Source organism: Dermacentor silvarum, chromosome 9 (genome assembly GCF_013339745.2).
Source record: "Dermacentor silvarum isolate Dsil-2018 chromosome 9, BIME_Dsil_1.4, whole genome shotgun sequence".
Lineage (NCBI taxonomy): Eukaryota > Metazoa > Arthropoda > Arachnida > Ixodida > Ixodidae > Dermacentor > Dermacentor silvarum.
The window spans coordinates 88,665,162-88,686,257 of record NC_051162.1 but is presented as its reverse complement, the minus strand read 5'-3'; the positions used below and the strand labels follow the sequence as shown (position 1 = coordinate 88,686,257).

General features: G+C 45.4%; 1 protein-coding gene across 4 annotated transcripts in view; it reads right to left on the bottom strand.

Moving 5' to 3' along the window:
- Window positions 1–21,096, bottom strand: part of LOC119465371 (inositol 1,4,5-triphosphate receptor associated 2-like) — a 347,709-nt gene that overhangs the window by 282,775 nt on the left and 43,838 nt on the right. For all 4 annotated transcript variants that reach the window (XM_049656273.1, XM_049656274.1, XM_049656278.1 and 1 more), the window contains one exon: window positions 206–528. The gene's annotated coding sequence lies outside the window, so the exon portion shown is untranslated. Of the gene's footprint in view, window positions 1–205; window positions 529–21,096 lie in introns of those variants that run through there.

The following is a 21,096-nucleotide window of genomic DNA, read 5'->3' as shown; positions in this document are numbered from 1 at the left end:
TTTTGAACATTTTGTGTCCCCCCTAGAACGTGCAACCCAAATCAAATAATGCTGATGTTTATAAGCTTCGCGCTAGTGCAGAAAGGTGAACGAGAGTCGTACCCGCGACCTCGTGTTCAGCCGCAGAATTTCATCCTAGCAAGGCTGGCGCACCCGTATACATATCGAAAAAAAAAAAAACAACCATACATTGAACAGGGCTCACCTCACTGACGAGCAGCGTTAATGCCAGCTTGTAGTAGTGTCGATCAGGCAAGCGGCGGTGTCGGCGAAGTATGTATATCCACAAGAGGCACCTCACGACACAACCACACTGAGCAGCGCCGCGTCGACCTGCTCTCGCCACCGGCAAAAGCACGACTGCATGCGCCGGCGCGCGCGTCGTGGAGCGAACAGCTGTGAGAGAGATATTCCCGGGAGAAAGCCGGTGAATGCTAGGGAACCCCTTTGGGGGCGCGCGCTCCCCGCACCACGCCTCCTAGGCACTCGTCGTGGGGAAGGAATGTCCCTGGCTGCAGCGGACGGTACCTAGGGAGAAGAGAGCGGAAGGAACGGTCAGATCTATGACGACAAAATTTCTGGATTGTATTCGAAACGCCTATACGTGAAGATCTGCGTTTCTTTAACCCCCGCGTTTACTATAGGGCATCAGTTATATTTATAATAAAGCAGCAACAGTTGTTTGCCAGTGAATCAATACCAACTCACCCGGTTTTGCATTCTCTTCGAAGCCATCAATTGTTAATTATTTAGCCAGAAAGTTGGGCTAGGCTGTTCGAGTATCCTGACGGAACTTACGGCAACGAGGTATTAGAAACGGGCGGGCGACATTTAGAGCCCACTCGGCATTCTTCGTGTCAGAATCATCATCAGTTTTATCATGATCATCTACATCATTATCAACAGCAGCAGCGAACAAATGTCCACTGCAGGACGAAGGGCTCTCCGAGCGATCTCCAATTACCGCAGTCTTGTGAGCCCTGGACTGAGGGCCTTTCATCGCTCAAGTAGGAAGATCACCTGCTCCTTCATTTCTTATTTCTTCCTCTTACCTCCTCCTTGTGCAAAACAGGGATATTTTTCCTAATTTACATGTCGGAATAGCCAACTGATAAGAAAACACGAATGCTTTGCTGCGCTAAGACCAGCGTGTGCCTGGAGTGTTCACTATGTGTAGGGGCGGTTTTTTGGGGAATCTGGGCTGGCAACCTAGGCGAGTAGACGCAGACAGTTAAACATTTGCAGGTGGTTACTGTGTGTGGATAATATAGCGTGTCCATTGAATGATGACTGGTACAGCTGTGAAACCTGTCATTCGTTAAGAAATCAACAAGGAAATTTTAAAGCTTAGGTCAGTGCTGCCGGAGTCGTCTCAGAGCCTTCTCAAAGTTTCCAAGTGTTGATGCAAATGTATGAAGATCTGAGTAATGTTCTCAATGAATCCAAGAGAAGCTAAAGATTTCGTTTACATAAGGGTCTGTAGGAGTTCACTGCTGTACGTTTTGACGCTTTCTAAATAACGACGCTTAATCAATTATGGAGCACCAAATTGGTCTCTCAAAACTCTATTTTCATTCATTTATTAGTAAAGCGGTTGATTACTAAAAAAAGAAATGAAAGTTAAGCTTTTTTTGCGATTTAACCACAGCACTACTTGTACACCAATGCGACGTCACGAACTTGAAAGAGAGAGAGGAATAAAGGGAAAGGCAAGAAGGTACTAAAATATCTTGTACATGTGGGCTCTTTTGCCGCTGGAAATATTCTCCGACCTTGCTACGAGGAGATATCAAAAAGTTTTGCAATTTGGCTATAACCAAATTTCTGACAGTGATCTCTCTCTACCTTTTCTTTAGGTCATGTCTGCAGCCTAACAAGGTCTGAATATCAAGCCTTCCAGTTCGTTACTTGGTCTGCATCAGTCAGTCAAACATGGCGTCCTCCCACGATTTCAAGTTCGAGTACTAGAGCGTTATCAAATTTTTGAGCAAAGAAGAAATCCACAGTAGGATGGTGAATGTGTATGGCAGTGAATGTCCTTCATATGCTACAGTGACTCGGTGGTTCTATGAGGTTAAACGTGGCCGTGTGCACATGGAAGACGACCCAAGATCAAGGGTGGCCGACCACTTCAACCGATTTGCACCATTCAGCCTGAGCAGAGAGCCTTATCATGAATAATCGCTGAATCAAGGCGTCCGAAGTTGCCGGAGAATTGAACATTTCTTATGGCAGTGCTTTCACTATCATCCACGGTGTTTTCGGTATGTCGAAGGTCTCGGCACGATGGGTGCCACGGAACCTCTCAGCGCAAGATCGACACCACCGCGTGCATTCATCAAGGAAACATTTGCACAAGTCTCTATTCAAGCGACCCAGAAGATTTTCTCTCCCGTCTTGTAGCTGGGGATGACACGTGGCTGTATCAGTGGGACCCAGAAACAAATAGCAGTTCATGCAGTGGAAGAATTCTGGGTCCTCGTCCCACGAAAAAAGTCAAGACCCAACGCTCAGGGAGGAATGTGATGGCGACAATTTTTGGGGGACGCAAAGGGGATCCTGCTCATTGAGTATCTTGAAATCAGTAGGACAGTTACAGGCGAATACTACACCAACGTTCTTCGAGAACTGCGTAAAGCAATTGTGGAAAAATGCTGACGATTAGTGACAAGAGTGTGTCCTCCTCTTGCACGACAACGCCCCGGTTCACAGGTCTCGTGTTGCCCAGGCTGCCATTCGAGAGTGTGGTTTCGAACAGCTGGACTACTACCCCTACAGTCCCGACCTGTCCCCGAGTAACCTTTATTTATTTCAGAATTAGCGGAAACGTTAACACCTCAAGGGTACGAGGTTTGGTGACTTGAACTCACTTCAAACTGCGGCAGAGGAGTGGCTTGGCAACCAGGAAGAACGTTTTTTTTTTTTGCAAAGTATCAAAATCCTTCCAGGAAAATGGGAGAAATGCAAGGTATCAAAGGCCCAGAAGAGGAAATTATGTTAAAAAGGGATTTTTTTCCAAGGTCTGGCAGTTTTCCTGATATGGGAGTTGCAAAACTTTTTGATCACCCCTCGTTGATTAGCACGTTCGTTCCTTTAGGATGCGGTGCAGTCCTCCTTTAACGACGAAGAATTATCTTTCAAAATCTATGACGTCACTGCCAACTGGCGCGGGAACTTCAAGATGGCGTCTCCACCAGTCTTTTGCTATTGCTTCTTTCCTAGCTTACCAATGCTCTACTCATCCTAAGAGTGTTTGTGTTGCTTTTCAGAAAGGTATTTTATTTATGAAGCTTGACTAAACTTTCTTCTTTAGTGTCCCTTTAATGTAGGCTTACTTAGAGTTTGCACAGATATACTTAATTAAATTTTTTTTGTAGTACAGCGTTTTGTTTGGGTACGAGCAGCAGAGCATGTCACCTTTGTTGCGCGATGAAGAAATTTCTGTTTGTTATTACTCTGTTTCGTCTGTGTGTCTGTTTTGTTTGTTCCATGTTCATCACGGTGCCTAACCCGTCGTACTGGCTCAGTTGCTCTATGGTTTTCTTCTGGGTTGCATTGGGACGCTAAAAATCAATCAATCAATCATCAATCAATCAACCATTCAATCAATCACAGTGTCAAAAGTACAGCTCCAAAAGTGCCAACTTTCGATTGTCGCCACTACCCTGCGCATACAACCAGATTCTTGTGATCTCAAGCGTATATATTCTGTCGTGGTATACACATCGTAAAACCATCAGTCGATTCGTCAATGCTGCCGGTGTGCGGCGTGACCTGGCAAGTTAAAGCTCTGAAGTTTCACGGGCCAAAAGCACAATATGATTACGAGGCAAGCAGTAGCGAGGGACTCCAAATTAATTTTGACCACACGTTTTTTTTTTTGTAATGTGCCCTTAAACCTAAGTGCATGAGCTTTTTTTTTTGCATTTCGAAATGCTGCGCCTCGGCCGCAAACGGAAAACGTGACCTGGTGCTTAGCTGCTCAACGTCATAACCACTAAGCCTCCGCGGTGGTTTGCGGGACCTGGGAATGCGTCCGAAAACGCCGCCCGGCAAAGCGATTAAGTTTGCGACACGGCGGGGCGCCTTCTTGATTTGATTTTATGCTGCGATATTAGAAATGTCGTCAACTTTCGTTACGCGCTTTTTCCAAAGCACACATTTGTCAAACGAACAGGGAGAAATGCTACCTGAAAATGAGGAAGCAAGAAAAATGCAGAGAGAAACCATCAGGAAGTAACTCGCTGACAAAATGAGGAGCATTTCGTGGCCGACATGCTTGAATCTACGAACGTTTCACTTTACATGATAAGAAATTTGGTATAATATGTAAAATAATAAATCAAGTTGAACAGTCAAAAAAACATCAGGAATTTAAGTAAGCGCTACAAGTTTCTAAGGTCTCTCTTCGATAACATCATTTTAATGCCTAATCCGTCGCAGTCTTGTAACGTATATAAAGTTAACAAATATAGCTCTCCAACACCTAGTCAAAAGTACAAAAGGCTCTTGGCAACAAAGGCGTTCGCCTGTTAGAATTGAGAGACGGCAAAGCGTTATATGTAGGAGTGTTCGAAGACTGACATCTCCGAGTCGGATCGAATGCAAATATTCGAGGAAAACGACTTGCAACTATCCAGTCAAATATCTAATATTTACTCACTGCTAAGCAATTCGAAATATAAAGCTTGCGCAGAGTCCGTTCGGTAATAATAATAAAAAAGAGAGAGTTATTCAGTTGTTTAATATATGCACGTATTGCCGTTATCAACAGGATGCTCAGTCAACTAAGGAGCTCTTAAATGAAATACCACTGCTTAAATGAAAAACCACAGCTATCTGGAACACCGTTACTTAGCTATCAACGAAACAAGGTGACAGTCCATCATTAGATGCACGTAGGCTGGTATGTTCGTTGAACGAGAGAAGCCTAATTCTGCCGCAACTCACGTTTTTTTTAAATGTATGCAGATATGGTAAAACTGGCCAACTTATAAATCATCTTCACTCAATCGAGACCAATAATGTGTTGTATTGGGCCAGTTATTTTGTGACACGATGAGACCAGCGGTTGCGAAGCGATACGTTCAGCACAGACGTAAATAACTAAGACATTAAACACACACGAATCGTACATTAACAACTGTTTATTGAAAGCGACGGAAATAAATGTGTAATGTCTTAGTTCTTTAGCTCCGTACGTGTCGAAACTATCGCTTCGTAGCGAGCGTTCCAAGGGGAAGCTATGACCTTCGCGATTAGTACAAGGATCACCGCATTTTCAGACGATGCGCCAAGCCACAAACAGGACACGTGACCGTAAATCTGCCTCAAATCTACGCACGCGCACTGCGCTATAGATCACCCACACTTTAAGAAGAGCCGTTACCTTTGCTGTCATTGTGGACAAGGGACCCGCGCACTGGCCCCGAAATGTCAAGCTTTTGTCTTCTTATTAACTTTTTTACATTCTTCGCGAGTGTTGGTGGACCTCTGTCACGTGAGGAAGAAATTTCCGTTCGTTACCATTTTGTTTCGTCTGTTTCGTCTGTTCTGTTTGTTCCATGTTCAATCACAGTGTCTAACCCGCTGTTCTGGCTCTGTGGCTATATGACATTCTGTGGCTATACTGTATGACGTTCTCCAGTGTTGCTTTAATTGGGACGCTAAAAGCGATGAAGAATTGACCACAGCTGAGCAGTCGCTTTCAATATCTATGACGTCACGGCAAACTGGTGCAGAAGCTGGTGCAAACGCATTTCGAGTTCCCCAGTGTACCATAATGTAAACCAATGAAGTTCGTATATATGGCCTGTCTAAAAATGAGGCCCGCATTCTCATTGAGTGACTGCAAATTATTGAGCGGAAGTTATCGCCCCTGTACGTTCGCTGAGGAATTTACGCCTCTGCGCTACAACCGCGGCTCTCCTATACAGCAAAGTCATTCGGAACAGCTATCACTGGCATCGGTCTCTCTCCTTCGAGAGCGCCAAGTGATAACCGGAGTCTCGAATATTCTACCGCTCGGAATAGAAAATTGTCGAATAGAATTAGCATCGAATAGCAAAGTCTAAATTCGGCTGATATTCTAAACTTCGAATATTGGCACACCCCTGTTTATTTGATGGATGAACGACTTAAGCATTTCGCTGAGAAAACCGAAATTACGTACTTTTGCTACATGGTCCCATTAATGATTCGTGCAGTCCATGCGCGCGCCCGCGCGTGTGTGTTTTTGCAATATAAATATTTTTACGCGGATGCCATTTGGTCTGAAAGATATCAAAGAAAAGATCTGCAGTAGAACAGCGCTATTGAACAGCGCGTGGTCAATTAAAATGACCCAATGCTGGAATATCCAAGCGCTGAAAGCTTATCAGTGCTAAATGATCGCTGCTTCAGAGCTTCCTAATTATTTTTTTTTATTTCGCTGCTTCTACAATTGCACGTACTCCCTTCTTGAATGCACGCATTCGTCGAATAAACAATACAATTTTTTTAACGTTCCATAAATTTTACTTGTATTTTACGGTTCAGGCGCCTTAAATATTGGAAGCTCATAGCTGTGTACAGTATCAAAGTTCGTGTTTTTCGGGCTATGAAAATATCCAGTAGTAATCTACGAAGAACGTTGACAATTAAAACAACCGACCGCGTGACTTCAAGTCTAAACAATCATTACTAACGAGGAACGCATACCGGCGTCTGTAATTTTGCTGATATAGCCGAACCCGGATATACCGAACCCACATATAACGAATTATTGTATATAACGAACAGCAGTAAAATCCCCTCAAAAACTTTTCTGTAAAATTTTTATTTTATATATCGAATCACCTATATATCGAAGTTCTTTGTGACCCCCTTCAGATTCGATATATTCGGGTTCGACTGTATATATCTTCGACATCGATTCTAAATAGCTCGAAAGTCCTCCCTGGTTGCATTTGAAGCGTGTACAGTAAATGCAGGAAAGGCGCAGTGCTGTGTAAACAGGGACAAAATGAGATCTCCGCGTTCATGTTGTAGTTAATGAAGAATCACTTGTCACTTAAATTTAATACTTTGTTTACGTGTCGCAAATCCTGTTTATGGCGAATTATATACTCCGGATTTTTAACGCGTTCGTATTGGGACTGTCAAAGTGGAAAAAAGTGTACCTCCTCCGGGCTACCACCTACGCTCCTAAGACAAAAGTTCTTAAAGTATAAGATGACGAAAGAGATGTTTTCAGCAAAATAACTTAATGTCTAAATAGTTGAAATATCTACTAGCATCCATTGTGGTCTCATTCATGGGAGGAGAGCTATTAGGCGTCAGTCATCAGGTACACAGAAATAACGCAGAAAGCGCCCGTCATCAGAAACCAGACACACATGTTATACCACGGCACCGTATCTCCAATTGCAGGCGTCGGCACACCCAATACACAAAGCGGTCAACCGCTCCCTCACGAATCATACCGTTAAGTATCAACACATTCTCTAGCGGTGTTCCAGGTGACACTCAAATGAAACCACTTCGATGTCCTTGCTTAAGAGCTCCGCCGCGGCAAAGATAAAACGAAAAACAAACTCACGCCAGCGGCATCAGCAAAGGGCCAGGAAGTCCAAAGCGGCCGTCGTGTGGGAACGTGGTATTTCACTCGCGAACAGCCCAGAGACAACGGCGCCGCAAGAAAATGCCACAACGATAAGCTTCACAGGAAGTGTCAGGCGTTGGCTCTCTGTAGCAGACGACGCCGTTAACACACGGACAGACGTACACGATCGTTGCTTGCAGACGATCGATCTCGTAGAACGACCAGAAAAGAAACGCGCGGTCAAGTTGTTCCTTCCGATACAACGTCCGTAGACGCTGCAAAAATAAGAACTAACGCGAAAACCTGGAATGCGACCTCCAAGAAGAAAAAAAAAAGTAATAAGAAAGACAGAGAGCGAGGGAGAAAAAGAAAACGACCGGTCAGCGTCGTGAAAACGCGGGTCGACAATGCGTTGGCGGAGCGGCCAGGTGAAAGCCACGGAGAGGGGCGAAGCCGGACCGGTCTGAAAATGCCGCTCCGCTTCTCTGTCGTCTGCTACGAGGAGTGGCGTCGGTAACGGTAGGGATGGTTTGTCCCTAGACTTATTAGGAGTTAACCTAGGGAACCGACGGAGCCGGAGCATCGTCTGCTAGCCCCCGCTGTAGTGGCGCGTGAAAGCAGTTCGTTTCCGGCGTCCTTGCACTCCGTCAATGACCCAACCTTGTAGAGTAATCCTTCTGTAGAGTAATTATTCAAGCAATTTCTGTATTAATTCTTGCATACCTTGTATAACGAGGGTTAAACAAGCGTAGAAAAAGCGTGCACGTGCGGAAAAAATGCATGCACCGCTAAGGGGAGTGACATTGGGGACAGTGGAGACGATATTTCCCTGGACTTATTATTAGCTAACCTATACTGAATTCCGTGGTGGGTGTCGTCTGCTAGCCCCATGTAGCGGCGTGTGAATACTTTTATTCCCCGGTACCTTAGTAATATCCGAGTGATGCGATGTTGCACAATGTTGATACGTTGTCAAAATGTTCTTTGGGCTATTTCTGTTGTGCAGTTGACAGTTGATTGCGTTGATACTGTACTGAAATGAAGAGCGTGCTTTTGTTGGATCACTGCTCATATTTGAATACGTTCGTCTAGTAACAAGTTATGTTTGACTGGTAGACAATAGGCAGATTAAGAGATGGGAAAATAACAGCATAAAGAGCGAAGCTGGGCAGCTGATAGTCTAGTCGAGATCAAAAAGAAGTGGAGCCGAGCAGGTCACGTAATACGTAAGAAAAGATAATCGATAGTCTGTGAAACTAACAGAATTACTGCCATGGGAAGGGAAACGCCGCCAGGGATGGCAGAAGAATTAGATCGTATGATAAGATTATGAAATTTTATTACGCAATTCGCAGACCTAGGAATCAGTCGGCTTATGCATTAGCGATGTATATGGAGATCCCTGGAAGTGTTCTTCTTTCCTGCAGTGGATTTAAAATATGCTATAGACCACGACGATGATGGTTATGATATGATTATGACGAATTCATATGTGAGAGAGAGAGAGATGCAAAACGCCTAGTTACGGAGAATAAATAATTAGAAGGCAACAAACCCTACGGAGCTTCAGGTGGCATGTGCCTAGCTTGAGCGAAACAGTGATATCTCGCATCGAAAATGCACAATGCTGTCGACCAGTGTGCAACATCTTCGAAGTTTCTTTTAAAAGTATCCAGTTCGTCACCCAAAAAATGCCACATTAATTTTTTTCAACGCCCTTTTTTATGTGCCCTGCTGCCCGGAACGGCGTCGCCAGGAAATGATTTTCCCTAGCCGCCTTGTACCTATAGCCTCCGAAGCGTTCATGCGTTTCCTGGGCGGTTCATCGTAACCTGTTTTTGACCTCCGTGGTCGCAGCGGTCCGCGGTGCATGACCAACGCCATTCTGTCAGATCTCTTTTTTTTTTTTTTTCGTGTATCGTGTTTGTTTCGAAACGCCGGGGCAATCGCTCAAACGCGAATTCATCTGTGACAGACTATGATGGATCGACGCTTTGTGTAGATCCGCAAAATCCAGCCTACGGATACAGATTGCTCCAGAGCTTTCTTCCCAACTCTACACGCTGGTAGACTGCGTTCCAATTTGTTTAATTTGACAGAGTTATGTATGACGATGCTGCAGTCTTTGATTTAGGCACACTCTGACACCATAAAAAAAAATTAAAATGATGTTATCTCCCTGTTCCCAGCTACAAAACCTTCGCGTGATCGTCCACGTGATGAGCTTTTAAATGACGCTCTAACTCGACACCACTTGCGCGTTCATTATTTGGCACACGACACACGTGCAAGAAAAAAAAGGAAGTTTAGAGTGCAAATACACTCGTCGCGCTAGGTGCAATAAATGATGACGCCAGCGAAGGAGGATGTGACGGGTAATACCAGAACTTCACATCAACCGATTCATTTTGGATGTGCAAGGTACACCAGCGTTTGGTACACCACTGTAGAGGGCTCTGAAAAAATAATTGCCACCTGGTACGTGCTCTAAAGCTCTACAATACCTGACTATTGGGGAATTTTAGAGCGCAGCCTTCTTTGTCTCTTCTCGCTCTTTTGCATGGACGGCTGTATGGCCGCATAAACTATAGGCTAATCCCGGAGACAGCGCAATCAAACGAAAATGGCAGACGTTCTATCGGATACTTCAATGATTGCAGGAAATCAACCATCCGTGCTGGTCGACCAGGACGAATTGTTCTTCAAGTGTGAAGCTTTATTTATGACAAACCGGTACGAGAGAGAGAGAGAGAGCGATTTCATGTACAGGAAAGGTAGAGAGGTCGATTTGTGCTGGCACACTCTAGTCTGCTATTCTGCATTGTGGAACAGGTAAGGGAAGTGAAAGTATTGCGATAATGATGATGAAGAGAAGAGAATGTGTGAATGCTTGTGTACATTGGACAGCGGCCCTGCTAAAGCCGCTCGCTTAGTTCCGTGTCATGTAAGAACTTCAACAGCGATTTCGGTGACACGCCTTGCAACTGCAGTGTCAGGCCATGGGCTGAGAACACCGCTCCCTTACTGCCTGGTGAGGCTGGTTAGGAGAGAGAGAGAATAAACTTTATGCAAAAGAGCACATGAGCGTAGGTAGCTCCTCCGCTCTGCAGTGGGTGGTCACCTCAGTCCAGGAGTCCAGCGGCCTTAACAGCCCTTCTCGCTCGGTTGACCAGGTTGAGCTGGTCCGTCGAGTCGGAGCTGGACAACGCTGCCTCCCATTGTCGTGTGGTGGGGTGTGTTATATAGTGTGAGCTGTGGTGTAGTTGCGCAAGCCCATACCATGTGGTAAAGCGTTGCGCATTGATTGCAGTGTGGGCATTTATAGGAATACAGCGCCAGGTGTATGGTGTGGTAGGGACTCAAATGTGAATATGTGTTTGTTTGGAGTTTTCGCAATATTACGGCTTCCTCTCACGTTAGAGCATTGTGAGACGGCGTTAGTGTTCTTCGTGAAAGGCGATAGTGTTGTACGATGTGCGTGTAGATTAATGGTATGAGCTCGGGATGATGATGATGATGATGATGATGATGATGATGATTTATTGGCATCCCCTTTGAAACGGGGCGGCGACAAATAGCCACCTAGCCTGCTTGATTTAATCAGTTATACTATACATGTTCTTTATCTAGCATTTTTGTATACTTCTCATTAATATTTTTCTTTTTAAAAATTTGCCTTGTACCGCTACTTATGATTTTAAGGGGAATGACATTGGAAACAGTGGAGACGGGATGGAACTGCTCGGCGGGGCCCTCTAGCGGCTCCCGGTGCGCATGCGCTCGGGCGTAGGCATGTGCCTGCTGATATCCGCGTAAGGACTCATGCCTCGGACTCCACACGATTTATATGTATGCTAGGAGCTGGTGCGCTCCACTCAGAATGCGATGTGTGGCCCTGGAAATTTTGGCCCTGGAAAAATTTCTACATGCCGTCTGAGAGTCCGTCACAACTATGACGCGCTTCCAGTGCGGTCTCGTCGTGATTGCTAACGCTATCGCTAGTTCCTGGGCCTCCGCAGCGCTCGCTCTGGAAACCGACGACGCATTTATTTGGGTCCCGTGATTGTAGACTATGCTGGTGACGAATGCGGTGCTTCTTGTGGCGCTGGCCGCGTCTACGCACAAGACATTGGGGTGGTTCTCATACTTTCTCGCGAGCGCCTTCGCTCGGGCTTGTCGTCGTCCGATGTGGAAGGTTGGGTGTTCCTGGGAATTGGTGAGACGTGCATATTTTCTTGTATTCGTATTGGGATTTTTATCAGTGCGCTGGTCTTCCGTACAGAATATCCAAGACGTTCGAAGGCGCAGCGCCCCGCAATTGTGCGTAGTAGCCTTTCCTTCTGGCTTACCAGTTGGGCCTCTATGATTTCCCGTGCGTTGTTGTACACCCCTGACTCCTTGAGGCGAAAAGTAGCCGTTCCGGCTGGGAGTCCAAGCGCTTGCTTATATACGCCTTGCATATCAGCCGGTCAAGTACCTCCACGTCCACACTGCTGAAGTTTAAATATAGTGCCGAGTACGCAATGCGGCTCACAATCAGAGCCTGCACTAGTAGGATCAGGTCCTGTTCCTTGAGTACCCTCTTATTGCTGGTAATTCGTTGAATCATGCGCAAGATCTGCGTGGTCGTGTGTTGTCGCTTCTGTATGGCGTATCCTCCGCCCCCGTCTTTTTGTAAGTGTAAGCCGAGGATACGAAGTCTGTCCACCTTGGTGGACCTATTCTAGGACCTATTCGCAGGTGGATGGTTGGTGCCGGGACTGTTGATCGTCCTCGTGAGCGCTTCTCGGTTATGAGGAGCTCCGACGTCTCCGGCGTGCATTGCAGTCTGCATGTCTCCGCGTATCTTGCAATGACGTCTACTGCCTCATGTAATGCATCTTGTTGTTCTCCTATGGACCCCCCTGACCGTCCATATTGTGATGTCGTCTGCATACAAGGCATGTCTGTCCCCGGTATTTTCTCGAGTTGGGCTGGGAGTTTCAGCGTCCTTCGCTTTAGCATATATGCTGGGCAATCACGTAATATATGTTCCAGCGTGTCACGCCACTGACAGTGCTCACAGCCAGGGCTAATCGACAGACCAGACAAACCTGCACGGGTTTGCTTGGTAGCTTCATGCTGCCTTCTGGTGAATGACAATTTTTTGCCCTTTCGTTTAATTGAAACACTCGTTGAGCTCTCTGCATTGTTCGCATTCGAAGACACTAAAACGAGAAGCGTCAAGAAAAGATGTTCAGAAACTGCGACAAGCTCGAGCTCATGCAGCAAAGACAAAAACGAAGCGTAAAAAAAATGGTGCGATGTGTGCGCCCCGTGCGGCCAGCGTCAGAAACGAAAGCGATCATTCACCAACGCCCTCTCGCGAGCCTCACGTTTCGCTATCGACCTAGAGATTGGTACTGAAGCCAAAAGCGATGAAAAATGTGTGCGTAGGTCTTGCTTTGTTTAAGAAGGCCACCTAGCTACCTCTGAGGATGTTAGTTTTTGTTTTTGTAGCAATTATAACACTAACAGATTATTGCCGTCGGCGTCGCCGTCGGCGTCGCTGTCGCCGTGAGGTTCTATGACTCAATGGAGATGAAATCTGCCGCGCGCCGCCGAACGCTAGCGAGTGAAAGGGCAGGGACGCGCGCTTTCACGGGGAGTGAACGCACGGCGGAGAACAAACGCGCGTTCTGCGCCGTGCTCGCTTATCGAAGTAGGCGTCTCTTTCCTCCTTTACAATCACCATATATGAAGTTTTAATAACTTATTGACTCTTGCTGTAGCCATGTTGATCGCGTAGAATCGACCAACGCGGGTAGAATTTCCTGACGTTGGTTATTTTATTTTTGCACCTACTCAGCGATCTAATGAGGTCACTACTTTAACTGGCTAGGCGAAACAGGTCGGCGTTGTGGGTGGGGCTAGACGGTGTTATTTTAGCTTTGTGCTCACTCGCGTTTTTTTAATAGCCCGCATGCTCCCAAAGGGGAGCTTTCTTTTCTGCTGCGTTTACGTCTGCCTGAAGTCTGCTGTTTAGCGGTAGATCGTCTGTCATGGGCCAATGCCAGGTGGGAGCGTAAAAGTTCTGTTTTCTTATCCTGTATGTGATCTATACAGATGCGCCGAAATATGAGCGTACAGAAGGGCTGTTTGACTGCATGACAAGAAAAAAAAAACAGGTCATAAGCGTAAGCGAAGCTATGGACGCATTTGTCTTTTCGTGGTATTAGTTCTCTCTCCTTTAATAACCCGTCTGCTTAGAGAATCGAGTATACCAGACGGCAAACAATCCGATCGTCTGCTCCGATGCGCTGCCTGTCTTGCTGGCCCACTTTTGCTCGGGGATTCTCGAACAAGGGCAATTGCTATTGTTAGCCTATATGCACTCCGGCAATCAAAACGCCTTCGAGAAACTGCGCTTACGGGTTAGATTACATCTTCGAATTGCGGCAGGTGTCGTTTTTGGCCGCCCCGGAATTCAGTGGAGCGTGAAATACTTGAAGGAATCGAATCAATCCTGCTGTTACAGTATTGGTACGCGCGTTTATACAGCACGTGTCTGAAACTATATTTAGGATATACGTCGTGATCTCGCAGCTAGGAAGCTTGTTACACATGTGATATCAAGAGGAAGGAATTAATTTTCAAGTTTTCCAACAAAGGAACTAGAGCCGTAGGTATTTTAGAGAGGATATAAAGCGGGCCTCCTCAGTAGTGTGCAAGCTGCGAAATTTTACTGACAGCTCGTGTTTTTAAGAGCTGAGCCGGCCCAGCCCAGTGAATTAAAATTGGAGATGTTAGCAGTGTCCTTTATTTGAACGCAACAGTCAGGTTACGCGTTTGAGCTTGTTGCATGTTACATGTTTATCGAGTGCTATATAACTTGTATATAATTTTTGTTTACGCGATACAATTTTTCTCAGGCATCGCGGTTGCTATTTCCAACATTTTCTTATTTTTATGGCAGTGGGAAATGATCGAGGCTACAAGACACGTTGGTTTATTCATTCGTCATTTTAGAGTGAAAAATGTAGGCAACTGCATTGTTGCCGGCTTTTCCGCAAACAATAAATTGGCAAACGAATAAAGGATGAGCAAACAAGGTCATGTGAGAGCATACTAACAATAAAATAGTTATGGCAAATATCCGTTTATAGGCAGTTGAATATTGAAAACAAAACGGCATGTTCCTCCGTATCGGCCATTGTACGCGGGTCAAAAAGCACTTACAATGAAACTTCCAGAACAACAACACAGATAGATTAGAAGTCTAAAGTGCATATAAATACGCACACACACACACCACCTTGGAGTGGAAGATATCAGGGAACTTTTTTTGTGTGTGTGTGTAATAAAATGCCATGCATCGTTTTCCTTTCAATAATTTGGCTCAAAAACTGAAAGCGAGATGAAACAAGAAAGTTTATTATTTTAATACGCCCGCACACATGAAATAGATGAAACAAGCATCTTATCGCTATTCTGAAGTTAATTGTTTATTCTCCTCTCTCATCCCACCCCTTGCTATCTGGTGTTCTTCACATCATCTTCTTCTGCTTTGGCATGTTTCATCCCCCCCCCCCCCCCCCCCCCCCATGTTTTAATTCCTGTTGGGGTGGTATGTCAACGCGTTTGCTATGGAGAACAATTCTTCAGTTACGTTCGCGCTGATATACCAAACAGTTTTTAAGTTGCCGTGCTGATTTGAGCATTTTTATACAGTCCTTTCATATGTTTCTTTTTATACTGAGTCAGTGTTTGGTGGTTCGCTTTCTCACGAGAACAAAGTACCCTACCTCCAGCGTTGGTAACGTTGTGTTTTGCTTCTTGTCAAATTTTCTTTTAATTCTTTCACGGTAGTTGGCTTGGCTGCCTTCTGTCCTTGTTTCTGTGAGCTTTACCCCCTAGTGGACTCCCAGAGACACATCAGCAAGGTATGCCGGCTTCTCAGTTGCAACAAAGAATGGTGTACACCCATGACCAGTTGTTCGCGAGCGGCTGTGATGAGCTACTACTGCTTTAAGGCAGCACTTCCATCCTCCCGGAAAATATGGGTACATGCAGATGTATTGTTTCAGGTTTTAAATAGTTCGTTCCATCAATCCATTAGCCTCTGGTTGGGTCGTCGTTCTGCCCATTCCTGTAGTTCATGGCTTCGAAAAGCTGGACCAGTATCCGATACCAAAACTTTCACTCTGCCAAACATTTTGCGGCTGAGCAGTGATATCACGCTGTTGGCGCCCTCTCTTCCTTGCTATACGCTGCTACCATCCTTGTAAATTCGCCCATGCGCAAAAGGAACGCTTGCATTTTCCTCACCCCTTAAGACTTTCTTCGGAACTCGGCGAAGTCCAAGTGTACAATTTCGAACGGTGTCCCCTAGTGTTTCGGTAATGTCGTTTGTTGTGTTGGTTGCTTGAATTCCACCTTATTCATTTGACGTTCGTGACATGAACGCTCATACCTTTTCGCGTCTCCATTCATGTCTGGCCATGCTAATTGCTTTGTGAGCCTCATATATCTTCTCAAAAATTCACCATGTCAACCTGAATGGGTGCTTTATGGCTGAGGTCCAAGATGTTTGATACCAAAGTGGGAGGGAGGCAGGGTAACTTTCTCTTTCAATGTGGGCTGGCGTGCTTCAGTTCATTCCCAAATCTCAACGGTGTTTATTGCTTCCTGGTGAACTGTAACAGGCGTGACCACCAACATCGACATAGCAGCAGACTTTTTCATTGAAGCTCGCGGGTGATGACTGACTTCAAAGTCATATTGCTTAAGCTCGTTAACCCAGCGTGCAATTTTCCCTTTAGGTCCCGCCAACTTCATGAAGTACGTGAGTGCTTCATGATTAGTAAAAAAGCTTGAATTTTCTTAATTATAAGTAGGCGCGGAAGTGCCCGATGGCTTTTAGGAAAGCGATAACTTCTTCCCTCAGTTGTTGAGTGGTTGACTTGCACTTTGGTCAATGTGTAACTGTAGTAACCTACCACGTGAAGCTGTTGATTGCTGATGCAGAACCATTCCCATTTCGTAATGAGACGCATCTGTATTAGGTACAAATGGAAGCGAAAAGTCCGGGTGGCGTAGCACAGGGTATGAAGAAATCTGCACCAACACTTCGTATGAGCAATACTTCTCTCCAGCTGAATGGTACATCTTTTTTGAGTCAGCCTTGTTTAGTACCGTGTATTCAAAGCGTAGTCTCGGATAAACGCTTTGCAATGGCCGGCTAGTCTCAAGAACGCGTAAATCAAGTGGACTTCTGATGGCTTCACTAGCTTAGCGATGCGCGCCACGGACTCCTCTTTGGTATCCTTCATATCTATTCTTCTCTACCCCCCCCCCCCCCCTCCCCCAAGTGTAGAGTAGCCAACCAGGCACGTCTTTGGTTAATTTCCGTACCTTTTCCCCTTCGTTTCTCTCTCTTTGTGGTACCATCCAATACTCGACCAAGAAAGTGACTTGCTTTCGCCAATTAATGGGGGCGTGATTCCCTTGAGATAAGAGCTAAAGTTCGCGAACGTGCTATGGTAATGGGCTCTCACATGTACACCCTATAATAAGGCGGACCTGCCTTTCTACGTGCGGCTACAACATTTGCGATGTACTAACACCGTGAGATCGCGAGCGCATTTCGCGCGAAGACTTTGATGCAATAGCATGTATCAAGTTTCTTTAGTCTGACAAAAACTACGCAATAAGGCTAACTGGATCAGACAGCCACAAACGCCTGTACCCTCTGCAACGTACGATCAGTTCTGCTGGCCTTTGTGACAAAGAATGAATTCCGGAAGTAGTCACCGCTATTATCTCCGTAGGCATAGGATACTAACAACGGAAACGTTTCCCGTCGGTGTCTGCAAAGTGCCTTGAAGGAGATTACACTTAAACGTTCCAGCCTTCACGTCTTGGTGGTAGCGTGGTTACATTGTTCGCGAGAAATATATTACAACAAAAGCAAAACTATACTTCCGATGTGCCTCCTGCAAACAGCTCATTGATAACAGCAATTAACACTGCGTTATCTTCGTATGAGACAAGGACAAACAACCGGTGAGGACCTACCTGTTATTATCGAATGTCCCTGCTTCTTTGTATTAGCTCACACGACGCCTCACTTACCGGTATAAGGCAAAAGAAAAGCCACACACCTAAGTACAAGACCACACAGACTCCAGTAACGAATCCACATTTTTATAATGAAGGTTTCTGTCGAACATTTCCAGATTTTGGACCAAGGCTGCTGCTTCTTCTTTTTTATCATTTGCTAAAAAATATTGTGGTTGCAGAATTAAACGAATACAAATGTGACGCTTCCTCTTAATTTTTCTAATGAGAAACATTTTATCACCACATTTGAGATTTTTGTTTACATAATATGAAACTGACGTATTAACGCGAGTATTCACATGACGTCACGGAGGTCATGTTGTGTTCACACTTTCTGCGGCACCGCTAAAGATAACCTGAATTTAAGGACATCGGCATGGCACATAACTTTTCACTGTGATTGCTGCACTACATTATGGCAGCCGTAATGACGTCAGAGCACACGCTATCACTCTCTCATTACTATCACTATCCTGCACGCCCAGTCTTAGATCATATCGTACACCATCGATGGTGGGCAATATTGACCTTTCATAACATCGATCACTGGAAAGAATACAGCGCCTGGCTGCCCGATTCATTTGTTCCCGGACTACAAGGTGTCATCGTTCGTCGCTCGCCAACACGTTACAAAGCCTTGAATCTAATTCGCTCAATGTGGATGCGCCCCTGTAGAGTTGGCGCTTTCTTCACACTTCTAGCGTTTTCATTGGTCGAATGCCAATTCTAGGTGAGACAACCATAGCGGTCTTAACATCTCTCGTTTGCCGGTATTGTACTGTGCAGGCTACTGTTAAAATGAACACGTTGGTGTAGAACATCGGCGAATTTCCCCTTCTGGCAGGCGGACAACTGCCCGGCTTTGCCGCAGATAACTTGTGGATGGTGGCACTGGCACTTTTCGAAATGCCTCTGCAGTGCACTGTCGTATCTCCTGGCGGCACTTGAAGCTGTGTCAGCAATGTGAACGCCACATTAGATTCGTTAAGTACACTAATGTCTCTACATATGGAATCCGAGTGTGAAGCCCTACTAGGGGATATCTTAAGTACGGTGGATTCTAACAAATACCGGAGATCATATCGCATCTGCTGGGTCCGAAGCCACGTTGGAATACCGGGTAATGAAGCAGCAGATAGATGCACATCCATGCAGCGTACAAGGGCATAACCAGCACCACACTTCCATGCAAAGATGGTAACCGGGTGAGTCGGATGGCAGCGTACAAGGGCATAACCAACACCACACTTCCAGTGCAAAGATGGTAACCGGGCGATTCGGAAGGCCTTGATGTAAAAATGGCAACACGAATGAGACTCTTGCACAAACAAGTTACATCTTACTAAACCCGTGCTTGGCGAGTGGAAGTCATGTAATCTACAGGAACGGTTTATTGAAGTAACTTTATGCCGACTAAGGATTAGGCACACGCGTACACCTCACACAAACTTTTTTACTTAGAAAAGAAGACCCACCTAGATGCGAGTACCGCCCATAAACGCTAACAGTGATGCACACTTTACGGACATGTAGTACATGTATTGAAACACACAGAAGAAAACTATTGCACAATTTATATAAATTACACATACCTTTACACCCTGCTTTAGTTTTGGGAGATGATCCACTAGTGCCATTACCTGACATTCTTGAATTTCTGGACGACATCGACTTTTTACGCAAGCTATAGAGCAACACAGTTTCTGCTTAATAAAACTTCTCGGGCAAGTTGGTGCGATTTGTAAAACATGATTTTAGGGAGCTAAAAAGAGACACGCAAGGCAAAAACACACATACACACAGAACGCCAGTGTGTCTGTGTGTTTCTGCCTTGCGTGTGTCTCTTTAGCATCCTAAAATCATGTTTCGCGAAAGTGTTCTCAAAGGTGTGAAATTGAACAGTGATCAAGCTGAAGGCTATGAAAGATGGATTATGGACAATACATTTTATAAGTCACTAATGCAGTATTCTTATGAAACGGGCCTGCGTGCTTATATTTAGTTCCGTACTGACATTATGCCGCATGGCAACCCATGCGGGGAAGAAAAATCATGTTTACAGCTTTTCCTGTTATTAAATATGTATTAAAACAACTTGTGTTTGGTGCAGCATAGCCTTAGTCGCTTTTGCGCTACTAACCTCAACTTAAGTAACTAACATTACAGCGTTTCCTTCAACAGCGGACCACACTTTACATTCGATGCACAGGTCTTTGCCCCGCGTTTACAAAGAAACGAAAAAGCTCGAAGAGAAAAAAAAAGAAAAAAAAGAAAAGACAACAACTACCTGTCGAAATCTTCGTTGCATGCACGCTTGAAAAGCGCTCCGCTTCGCTTCCAAGCGTTTACAAAATCTCGAAGCCACCTGGTTTACGGCAATCCCGCAGGACCGAGTGATAGCCGAATCACGCTTCAAATCGTTCGTCTTGGCACAAAGGACTCGCAAGTAGGTGACGGGAGCGTGAGAGATGTGAAATCAAAGGCATCGGCTTGGCCGCCTCTTTCATTCGAGAAGCGCGTACAACGCAACCCTTACTTTGCGCGTTGAACGGTCTCACTTGCGCAGTGGAAAACGTAACGCGTAGTTTTTTTTTTTTTGCCGCCGCAGTTACACTTACGGTACCTCTGTGCGTGTGCCTCGTAAGCCGCTGGTGGCTTTAATGGAGCTCGATCTCCTTAGTTATGCCAGTTGCAGAATTGACCACAAGCAGGTACTCGTGTTTCGAATTAAGGAGCGATTACCACAGTGAATACCATAAGTACCAGAAACACTTGTTACATTCAAATCGGTTTGTTCGAAATACCGCTTTATTCGTAGTTTCTTGTGATTATGACCACCAGTGCGTATATTTTAGATCGAATTACCGTATTTCCTCTCATAATACTCGCACATTCACGATACGTGCTTTATAGTCAGAAGGCTTTCCGATACCTTCGCAAGCTATCATCCATCTATCATTAGACAACTTGTTTGTGGAAGAGCAGGCGTCATAATAGTCGCCAGCATTTCCAACTTCATTCAAATAAATAACTCGCACTCCATCATCGACGCCTCAAGCTCGCGCACTTAGATTCCCCTGTAGTTCCCTCTTCATTACCTCTGGTTCACGAGCATTCGAAATGCCTTTGAACTAGGGTACATATACTGGAAAAGCATTCACGCGGGCTGGCGCACGACAAAGGAGTATCTCCTTTTTGGTAAGCATCCCTTGCGGAAAGGGAGATAGCTGAACTACTTAGTGGGCCTAAAGGGGTAACCTCGTGCGCACGTCTTCAGGAACACGAGACTTAACGACACAGGAACTTCTCACAGAGGCCAGTAGTTCGGATTGGAGTGCGAAGCAGGACTTGGTCTCCCAGGTGGAAAATGACGTCGCGGCGTTTGTTGTCGCAACGACCTTTGCTCTCAGTTT